Source organism: Cryptomeria japonica, chromosome 3, assembly GCF_030272615.1.
Source record: "Cryptomeria japonica chromosome 3, Sugi_1.0, whole genome shotgun sequence".
Lineage (NCBI taxonomy): Eukaryota > Viridiplantae > Streptophyta > Pinopsida > Cupressales > Cupressaceae > Cryptomeria > Cryptomeria japonica.
Window position 1 is genome coordinate 297363957 of NC_081407.1, and position 11205 is coordinate 297375161.

General features: G+C 34.8%; 1 non-coding gene across 1 annotated transcript; it reads left to right on the forward strand.

The window, feature by feature from the left end:
* The first annotated feature begins 1096 nt into the window (after window positions 1–1096).
* LOC131062711 (probable methyltransferase PMT17) lies at window positions 1097–8941 on the forward strand. Its single transcript, XR_009371983.1, has 13 exons — window positions 1097–1600; window positions 1763–1993; window positions 2702–2782; window positions 3048–3165; window positions 3262–3347; window positions 3698–4365; window positions 5337–5547; window positions 5812–6109; window positions 6359–6900; window positions 7166–7283; window positions 7380–7465; window positions 7943–8017; window positions 8268–8941. It is a non-coding gene; the product is annotated as a probable methyltransferase PMT17 (transcript).
* Window positions 8942–11205: the final 2264 nt, after the last annotated feature.

Sequence of the window (11205 nt, forward strand, 5' to 3'; positions counted from 1 at the left end):
ATTCGAGAGAACAGAAAATAAAATAACCTAGCTTGGCTACGACCTCCAAACCAACTTTGGTCTTTTATAGGACCACTCACCACAGTCCAATAGCTGGCAGGCCTGATTTTCCAACATAGTTATTAGAAATAAAATGAAGTCGATAAAGAATATAGTTCACACAGCAGAACAGGTCAGTAATGGCCGGTTTGTACATCTTCTAGAAGGCAGATAATGGGGCGATGCAAGTGATGCTGAATATAATATTAAATAAGAAAAAGAAAAATAGTTGCTCCCTTTAAACAATTTTAGAAATTTTTAAAAATTATTTTTATCTTAATATTTTTACAAAGTTTCAGCCAGTTTATTAAGCTATAACAATATGAACTGAAATAAAATCAATATTAGCAGATATACAAACAATATAACTTCTTCATTCTTTGCAATTTTTTGTTAATTTCTAAAATCAACAAATAAATATAATATAAGATCTAAAATTAGCAAATATATATAAAATAAGATAAGAGCACATTCTTACATTCTAATGACATAAACCACATATTCTTTACTTTGCAGAACTTGATAAAATATACTACAATACAAGAAAAGATATCATGATGTTGGGGATGGGAAATCAAGTTTGATCCAGAGAAAAACACCTATCAGGTAATTGTTATAATAGCAAATCTTTATCTTCTCCAGACAAGTAAATTAGTTGTTTTGATTTATAGATCTGCAGAACAGAGATGGGAAATGAGAGACACTCACTTAGGACAAAGAGTTAGGGAATACAAGACAATTAGCTTTTTTTCAAGCATTTTAATGTAGAACTAAAAAATTTACTGGTTTTCTGAAGATGCCGCAGATGTGGGTATGTATTATCTGAATGGAGAAGGCAATATCAAGTTTTTTCATATTTGGGGATGCAATATCTAAGACACCAGACTTTGAGAATTGTTATGTACAAGGACAGAATGATAATGGTTTGTAAAGCTGGACCAATGGAACTCCCACTATATTCACATACTTTGATTTTTTATGAGTTTGATGAGATTGGCTTGTAGTGGAAAGCTGAAACTGCTTTATGTTCAGATGTCCAATGCATACCAAGCTCAACAATCTCATAAATATTCAAAACATGTACATATGCTGGGAGATGCATTAGTTTGCTTTTACAAACCATTGCCATTCTTCCCTTAGGCATATCGATTCGCAAGATCTGGTGCAGCTGCATTACACTGGCATTGCGGCAATCTCCATTCAAATCAGTACCCACATCTGCCCCATTTTAAAAAATCCAGTACATTTTCCGTCATGCACAAGAATGCCTAGAAAAAAAACTAATTATCTTACTTCCTTTTACTATTTGATCCAAGTGAACATCTCTGCTTTTCCTTCTCCCTTCTACAGATCTATGAAAAAAAAAACCATTTCTGAGAAGATAAAGACATCAAATTATTACATTTACCCGATAAGTCCTTTCGTTTGAATCAAACCTGACTTGCGCACCCACATCATCATGATATCTTTCCAATGTGAGCCACTGCATCTCCGTAGCCCTCTACACTGTTTCTTGGTCTAGCCACTGATTCTCTCCTGGACTTCTTCATCTCTCTGTGAGGTGCGTCTAACAAATCCCTGTAGTTAAATAGAATTAAAATTTGCATTGCAAGAAACTTTAGGGTTTTTCCGAAAACGTGGGGTGTTAATTAATATTAGTTAAGCAAAATATTATTGATAAATTTTATGGCGTTTAACTATTGGTGTTGTTTGCGGTGTGCAGGGCTTCGCACAGTTCTCAACAGGAGAGAACGCACGACTCCAGAAGTAGGTGCAGGGCCGCCAAAATGGGACTTTGACAGAGCGCATAGAAAAACATGGATGACAGAAAGTGCTTGCGGAGTGAAAGTAACATTTGGCAAAATCACAAGACAAATTGCGGAGTATGGATTCGAATCACCTAGCTGTCGATAAGGGTTTTCATTCGGAAATGACGTGTTAGCTCACAGGCCTGGTATGATGGTTTCTGCTATGGATTCGTAGTCGCATTGTTAAAATTTTCATCTCTGTTAAACTTTATTTCAGTTTTGCATATAGAAATGATGATATGATTGAGCTTTCCATTTTTTTAGGCTGCCAGCGGAGCATGGATACATGGCGATTAGGGTTTTTTGTTTTGGCATTATTAAATTCCATAGGCTGCGTTTATTATATTCTTTGGGAGCCTTAAATTTTGCCCTTGTTTGTGAACAATCAGCAGCCCTGTGATCTGCAATTTCTATTGTCATTACCTAGAGAATTGCAGTGATTTGCTAAGCGTTGGAGAATTTTTATGGTTTATGTGGAGGATTAGTTTATTGCCATCTTATCTTGTTTTGGGAATTGCTCATCTTCCTCTCCTGCTAAATTGTTATGGCAATTGGTCCGTGTGTCCTGATATTTTCATCATTGCCATCCATTAGACAGCCAAAACAATGCTTAATCCGAAAGTCTTCACTCCATTATTTTGTTTTACTCACTATAGACTGAAAGTCTGCAAGTCCATCCCCCAAAAGTGTCTTTAATTAGAATGCATCTATCATTGTATCCTCTGATTCTTTGCTTCATTTTCCAAAATTCACGAAGCCTCTAAAAGAATATGTGAAAAAATAAGGATTAAGAATCTGTGCTTCACCCTATTCCTTTTTAACGATTTTCAGTTGATTTGCTGAAATGTGTGCAGGAAACACAACTATATTGCTGTACGCATAAGGTTCCTGTATGTGGAGATTGCATTTGCTTTCCTGAACACGGTGCTTGTGAGGTGATCTCAGTTCATAATCTCAATTTTTTGGGTTTCTTGTCGTGGAAAATAATATATAGAGATATTCAGTACTCCTTCTCTGTTACCATTTAAACCCAAATTTGAGATTTGATAAATATATCCTAAACTACATGCAGTCACCATTGAGTATCCTCTGTTTGTTTCTGTAATACAATGCATAATTTAGGGGTGTGGGCTTGTTTCTGGCTTTCTCCCGGAGACATTCTTAAGATGTTATGTATTATTGTATATGGGTGGATAATAGGTGAGGACATATGCAGAGTGGATGGTTGATTCCAGTTGCAGTTTCCTACCAAAATGTAGCTTTTTCTTGCAGATACTGACTCATTCAAGTCGCTCTGTCACTCAGCTCGGCTGCTTACGTATGTTTTTCCTTGAGCTTCACTAACGTTGATTTTACACGAATGAGATTATTTATTAGCATAGGACAAGGCCAATCATGGAAGGATTGTGCTCAGATGTTTTGCATAATTCGTGCTTGCTTCTACTTTTGAAAGGATCCTCATCTCCAACTGGTTACACATGTCCTTCATGCAAATCACAAGTAAGCTTCTATGTCTGCTTGTGTCTTCTGCTGCTAATATACTAGCACCCAGTTTAGTTTGTTTCAGAGCAAATGATACAGAGCTCTGTTTTGGTTTGAATTCTTGCGAAGAAAAATGTGTTCTATTTTAGCACAATGCATGAACCATTTTAGTTTCAATAAAGTGTATGTTATTGTCTTCAGTCTTAGATCAATAAGCTAGAAATTTAGGAAGACATGTTTGTCATTTTCACACTAAAGCATAGAATATAGGAATAAATATGCTAAGCATAGAATGAGATAACAATTTAAATCTGCAGATTTCAACGAGTTTGCCGAAGGTATTCATTTGGGTGTTTTGATTTTTGCAGGAAGGCAGTATGGGGAAGGGGTACAATGGATCTCCCAAGCTTCACTTGCTGGCTGATTCCAAGAATCGAAGAATACCTTGGTACTTAGGAGTCTTTGGGCTCTGTGTTCTGTTTTAATTCTTGGGTTCCTGGAAGAACGCCAGGACTCCGTCAACAGACATGGCCAAGACTAACTTGGGTGTCTGTCACCATCATCTTCGTCTGTTAAACTAGATTTCGATGCTCACCATACAGTGGGGAGTAATGAGAGTCTTACAGAAGGCAAAATGACATTTAAGCCTTGCAGCATGAAGTATAGTGAGTACACGCCTTGCCAAGATCCAGTGAGATCTCGTAAGTATAGTAGAGAGAAGCTGATGTACAGAGAACGCCATTGCCCAGCAAAGAATGATGTCCTTAAATGCCTCATTCCTGCTCCTCCAGGGTATAAAATCCCCTTTTCATGGCCCAGAAGTAGAGATTATACTTGGTTTGCCAATGTGCCACACGGAGAACTTACGATAGAGAAGGCCGTGCAGAACTGGAACCAGGTTGAGGGCGACAAGTTCCGGTTTCCAGGTGGTGGAACCATGTTTCCTCGTGGTGCACAGGCTTACATTGATGACATCAATAATTTGATTCCTTTGACAGATGGATCTATCAGGAATGCCATTGACACTGGTTGTGGAGTGAGTGTTCTATCTTGTCTCGTCTGTTTATTTTTCTATTCATTGTTTATCATTATATGGATTGTCATTTCTGTGCCGCCAATAGCTCGGAAGGCTTTATAATGTATACTTAGAACATAACTGGTTGGGAAGTTTTGATTATCTGATTCTTGGACGGTATGGGTGTAGCTTAAAGAATGTAAAATGGTATATAGCAATGAAAGGACTAATTGATTCTTGGAAGATTTGATTTTTTCTACTAGTCTAATGATCTGTAAGAGACCAATGACTAGTATTTCCTGATTTACATGCTTGTTGAAATCCAAATAGCAGTAGCCTTTTATCTTTTGAGGGGTTGTTTGTAAGTACCATCGTAGGTCCCTATATTGCAAGATTTTGAAATATGGCAATATCTCTGGGGATAGAAAACAGATCTTTCAATCGATTATTACCATCTCAGAAGGCATGCAGATTTTCTGCTTTCCGCGACACTGCATCTTTTACGGAGGTACTCGAGACACTTGTGCCTTAATTTTATGGTTATTACTAACTTAACATTTTGGTGCCGAAATCTGTAGATTGTTAGCTCTTTCGGCTAATCTCAGAGGATTAAATAGTTCTGGTACAAGATGTTCTTGCCTTAAGAACCTTTTGTGAGATCCTTTTTAATTCATGAGAAGGTCTATATCTAGATAGACTTGATAGGAAAAATAAGTTGTCTTTACTTCCCCTCCGACAGAGATCTGTTGCGTAAGCAATTATATATGTGACTGTAGCTGTTCTTGTTTAACTTTTGTTTGAAACTAATTAAAATTTCTCATGGATCGGATTGTGTATCTTCCTAGACACATATCCTTTACATTCTGTCCTATGAAGGGTTGTGCATATATCTTTATTTGCGTAAACAAGTGAAATTGAAACTGCCTGTTCATTTGATTACAAATATCAGGTAACAGAATTGGAAGCTTATCCATTTTCTCAAACGTTTGCAGGTTGCTAGTTGGGGCGCGTATCTGCTAAAAAGAAACATTTTGACCATGTCCTTTGCGCCAAGGGATACACATGAAGCACAAGTGCAGTTTGGTCTGGAACGTGGGGTCCCAGCTATGATTGGGATCATGGCTACTGAAAGGATGCCATATCCAACAAGATCCTTTGATATGGCTCACTGTTCTCGTTGTCTGATTCCATGGAAAGGATATGGTAATTTTTTAAAGCAAATACTGTTGAAGTAGAAATACTTTACTGTGGACTAAAGCTTATTTGTCTAGCTTTGTGCACATGAATTCCTGAGAAGTATGTAGGATCTTTGATTCCATCATGATTATTTTTGCTCCATGATTTGGTTTTCGGTATTCTAGAAATTATTAATTTCTATAAGGCTGTGTAAATTTGGTTTCCATGTTTTATATTTGAAAGAAGTGCAGTTACATATTGTCTCTGATGGGCCTATGGTTTTTCCACCAGATGGTATCTATTTATTGGAAGTGGACAGGGTATTGAGACCTGGTGGCTATTAGATTTTATCTGGTCCTCCTATTAATTAGCAAAAACATCACAGAGGTTGGGAAAGAACTCCAGAGGACCTGAAAGCAGAGCAAGATGCAATTGAAGATGTTGCCGAACGTCTGTGTTGGAAAAAGGTTGTTCAAAAGGGTGACCTTGCCATATGGCAAAAGCCCACAAACCATATTGAATGTGTAAAAAGCAGAAGTGTTTACAAGGCTCCTCATATTTGTAAAGACGACAACCCTGATATTGCTTGGTATGTGGTTTTGTCCATTTTGATTTTAGCAATCATTTGCTTTTGATTCTCCAAAAAATTGCAAAAAGTTTTCAGATATGAGACATTATAAAGAATTTGGGATAGAAAATCTCTTAAGGCAACTTTTAGGGAAAAGTTGGGAGTGAAATGTCAATTTACAAGATCTTTTTTGTTGCATAGTGTTGATTGATGTGTTTTCAGTGTTAAGTGCACTAGTTAACAATTTGAATTTTGTGTGTTGAATGAAAGGTATAAGAAGATGGAAACCTGTATAACACCACTTCCATCGGCGGTGGGAGGGGGTTCCTGCCTGCAGGGACTATAGCGGAGGCCTCTTTCACGAACTAGTGATTAATGCGATGCTCATGAACCAATCAAAAATCATTGTTCTCAAATATTTTTACATTTGCTAATGTTCAGCACCCGTGAACTTGCTTATTAGTTAAGCAAAATATTATTGATAAATTTTATGGCGTTTAACTATTGGTGTTGTTTGCGGTGTGCAGGGCTTCGCATTGTTCTCAACAGGAGAGAACGCCAAAGTGTCTTTAATTAGAATGCATCTATCATTGTATCCTCTGATTCTTTGCTTCATTTTCCAAAATTCACGAAGCCTCTAAAAGAATATGCGAAAAAATAAGGATTAAGAATCTGTGCTTCACCCTATTCCTTTTTAACGATTTTCAGTTGATTTGCTGAAATGTGTGCAGGAAACACAACTATATTGCTGTACCCATAAAGTTCCTGTATGTGGAGATTGCATCTGGTTTCCTGAACACAGTGCTTGTGAGGTGATCTCAGTTCATAATCTCAATTTTTTGGGTTTCTTGTCGTGGAAAATAATATATAGAGATATTCAGTACTCGTTCTCTGTTACCATTTAAACCCAAATTTGAGATTTGATAAATAGAACCTAAACTACATGCAGTCACCATTGAGTATCCTCTGTTCGTTTCTGTAATACAATGCATAATTTAGGGGTGTGGGCTTGTTTCTGGCTTTCTCCCGGAGACATTCTTAAGATGTTATGTATTATTGTATATGGGTGGATAATAGGTGAGGACATATGCAGAGTGGATGGTTGATTCCAGTTGCAGTTTCCTACCAAAATGTAGCTTTTGCTTGCAGATACTGACTCATTCAAGACGCTCTGGCACTCAGCTCGGCTGCTTATGTATGTTTTTCCTTAAACTTCACTAACGTTGATTTTACACGAATGAGATTATTTATTAGCATAGGACAAGGCTAATCATGGAAGGATTGTGCTCAGATGTTTTGCATAATTGGTGCTTGCTTCTACTTTTGAAAGGATCCTCATCTCCAACTGGTTACAAATGTCCTTCATGCAAATCACAAGTAAGCTTCTATGTCTGCTTGTGTCTTCTGCTGCTAATATACTAGCACCCAGTTTAGTTTGTTTCAGAGCAAATGATACAGAGCTCTGTTTTGGTTTGAATTCTTGCGAAGAAAAATGTGTTCTATTTTAGCTCAATGCATGAACCATTTTAGTTTCAATAAAGTGTATGTTGTTGTCTTCAGTCTTAGATCAATAAGCTAGAAAGTTAGGAAGACATGTTTGTCATTTTCACACTAAAGCATTCTTTTTGGAAACTGTAATTAATAGTAAAGCCAAGTAAGTCAAGATTAATTTATAAAATATTATATTCTTGCATATTGCATGAAGATTTTGGATCTAAATTGGTAATAGCACTTCGGGTTTAGTTCAACTACTATTTTAATCCAGGCTCCCATTCAACAATAGAGTTCTTGCAAACTGTTACATCTAGCACAGAGTATGGTCATTTTTCTGATAGTATGAAATTTTCTTTGTAGATATGGCCCACAAAGAAGCAGTTTGTTAGTTCCGGTTCTTCCCTTGCCAATCAGTTGGAGGAATTATTTGCGAAGGTATCGACTGCACACATCAGTCTCACAGATCTATTATCTCTGATCTGCAGATGCTTGATTTTATGTTTCTCAATTACATAATGTTGCTGAACCAAATCATTCAGATCCACATATTTGAAATATATAAAATTAGATCTTTTCGAGATCATATTATCATCACACAGAGAAACTAGTGAAAATAAATGCATTGCAGTGGCATCTGAGATAATTGCATGCATTTTATTAATCAAACACGATTCTTTTCTTGCAGAGCCATATTTTTATGTTGGACAAGAATTCTCTATTGCCATTAGCTTCTGAACTATTATCAAATTTCTCTGAGCAAGGATTCTCACAGCCACGTTCTGAGATTCGATCGACAGTTTTTAGTTTGTCATCACATCTTGCTGAAATGTACACAGATCCGAAGAGTCAAAAGGCACAGCAGAGCTATATTCCTAAAGATCAAAATGTATTAGAGAGTGGGGAAACACTTAAATCACCAAGAAAGACGATAAATTTTCACCTGAGATTGATAAGCTTTTTGTACATTCCCATGTCATGGACGTAGAATAACTGATTTCTATTTTAACTAATCTTCATATTGTTAATTTTGCAGGGTCCTGAATGCAAAAGCTGAGAACAGCCAGCAAATCCGGGAAAGGATCAATAGCAAGCAAGCCCACTGACACAAAAATGAAATCACACAATTTATTACCATTGTACTAGTTTTGCACAATATCGTTAATAGGCAGCCGACATTTGGCAAACATATGTAAATATATATCTCTTTCTTTCACTCTGTATTGTTGTGCTGATGTTAAATCGGTTGACAATGTGATATGTCTCTTCTCTCCCCATGACTTTGATAATTGAATTTATAATTATCTGAAATCTGTTGTTGATTAAATCAAAACAATAATAATAAAATAGATTTCGTCTTGCTATTGCGTTGCCCAAAAAACAATCACATTTCCTACTGCCTGTGCTTGGCAGGAACTACGCTGCTTGCAGCTCTTGTATGATTAGTTTTTTTACAACATAATTTAAATCTTTAGAATTTATAATAATATTTTTTAAATTAATTTAAATATTTAATTTTTAAAATTGTAGACTTTCTTATTATTCAAAACTAATTTTAATATTTTTTCTTATATTGCATGTTTGGAACATTTTCAAAATAAATTTTAATGCTTATGATGTCAGAGCCTACTTATGATGTCAGAGCCTATTTTCAAGAAGACATTGCTTATGATGTCCGAGCCTACTTTCAAGAAGAAATTGCTTATGAGATCAGAGCCTACTTTTAAGAAGGCATTGCTTATGATGTCAGAGCCTAGTTTTAAGAAGGCAATGTTAGAGCGTGCTTTTGGAAGACAGGACTTATGATGTCAAGAGCTTGTACTGGGGTAGACTTGATCCCTAGTGGATTCATTAAAAAAAAATCCAGTTCACCTTTTGAAACCAAGGGCCCATTGACTAACGTAATTTTAACATTTAAACTTAGAATGCACATGTGGACTCTCTCATTTTTTTATGTTGTGAACCTCACTATTATTCAAAACTCATTTAAACATTTAATCGTAGGATGGACATGTCATATTTAATGTTGTGGCCTATCTAGTTATTTAAAGTAAATTTTAATACTTAATCTTCGAATGTACTGTGGACTATCTCAATATTACTACTTGTGTTAGCTAGTACTATTGCAATCACTTTTTATTAACTAAAAATATTATTTTAATCAATTAGAATGTATTATTTTTTTATATTTCATTATTAAATTATTTTTTTGTATAGTATATATGCATATTTTTAAGTTTTAAAATTGACAAAAAAATTTGTGGCTATTTGATTGGCCAAAACAATTAGATCCGAAGTGGATTTCATGGATCTACTCCCAATGTGTAGTTTATTAGGCAAACACTATTGATTCAAAGTTAAATAAATGAGTATAACTCACAATGGGAAATTTTTCTTAATTCCTAGTTTGATTTGTCTCTTCTGCATTGAAGTGGATATATACTTACATTTCAGTGTTTAAAATAATATATCATTGTATTATATTACATAATATACTATTATTTTTTTAAAAATAAATATTTTAATATAGAACTTTATCATTTATTTTGACAATTATAATTTATTATAGTCAAATTATTTTTTCTTTTAAACATAAAAAAATTGATATGTAAAACATGCAATAAAAAAAATTGAAAATAAATAACATATAATTAATATAAATATAATTTGATTAAATTATTAAATTAAATATTACATATTATTATTATTTATTAGAAAAAATGAGGAGCATAAAAGTAGAAGATCTTGTGAATCACCAAAAGGAAAAAAAAACATACGAATTCACAAAAGACAAAAGATGGAGCTTGTGAAACTATCAAAATGGGAGGAGGAAGAGGCAAACCATAAAGAAATGAGGAATGCTCATTGTCAGAACACACTAGTTATGAAGCAATTTATTTGATAGATGAAATCTCTATAGATCTGGAATCTCTAGAAGATTTGATAATCATTTGTATGTTTATTGGGCCTAAAATAAATCATACAAAAATAAGGGTTTGTATTAGTTTTTTTTTGAAGATATAAGTGATAACCAAATTTATGTCAAAAAGATTCTTTATTGTTATTTTTGCTAATAAGGAAGAATGGGAGAAGGTATTGCAAGTAGGATTGAGGTCGATGGAAAATGACCCATTGTATATGCAAAAGTGGTTCCTTAATTTTAACCCACTCACTTAGATCCTTATCACTCCCCAATTTGGATTCGATTGTATAATTTGCCTATAGAATATTGGTCTATAGAATGTTTGGAAAAGGTCAATAGATCATTGGGGATATTAATCGACATTTATGTACACCTAGTTGATGATGATGCATACCTCTATGTAAACATCAAGGTGGCAACAATAAGGTGAATACCAAGTGATGTTAGGTTTGTTTGATGATAAACATTGGATTAAAAAAATTGAAACTGAAAAGAAAAAGTTTTTTTTGTCTTTGGTGTAGTCAAATCGATCATATGATAAATGATTGTAAAATAATCCCAAAGACAATAGAGAAATGGATTCCTAAAAACAAAAATCTTAACAAAAATTTGGGACCCAATATAGTAAAAGAAAGAGTAGATCAAAAGGGAAAGGAAAAGTTTATACAAATAGGTTTGGGTGGAACAAAGAAAGTTGGTGAAA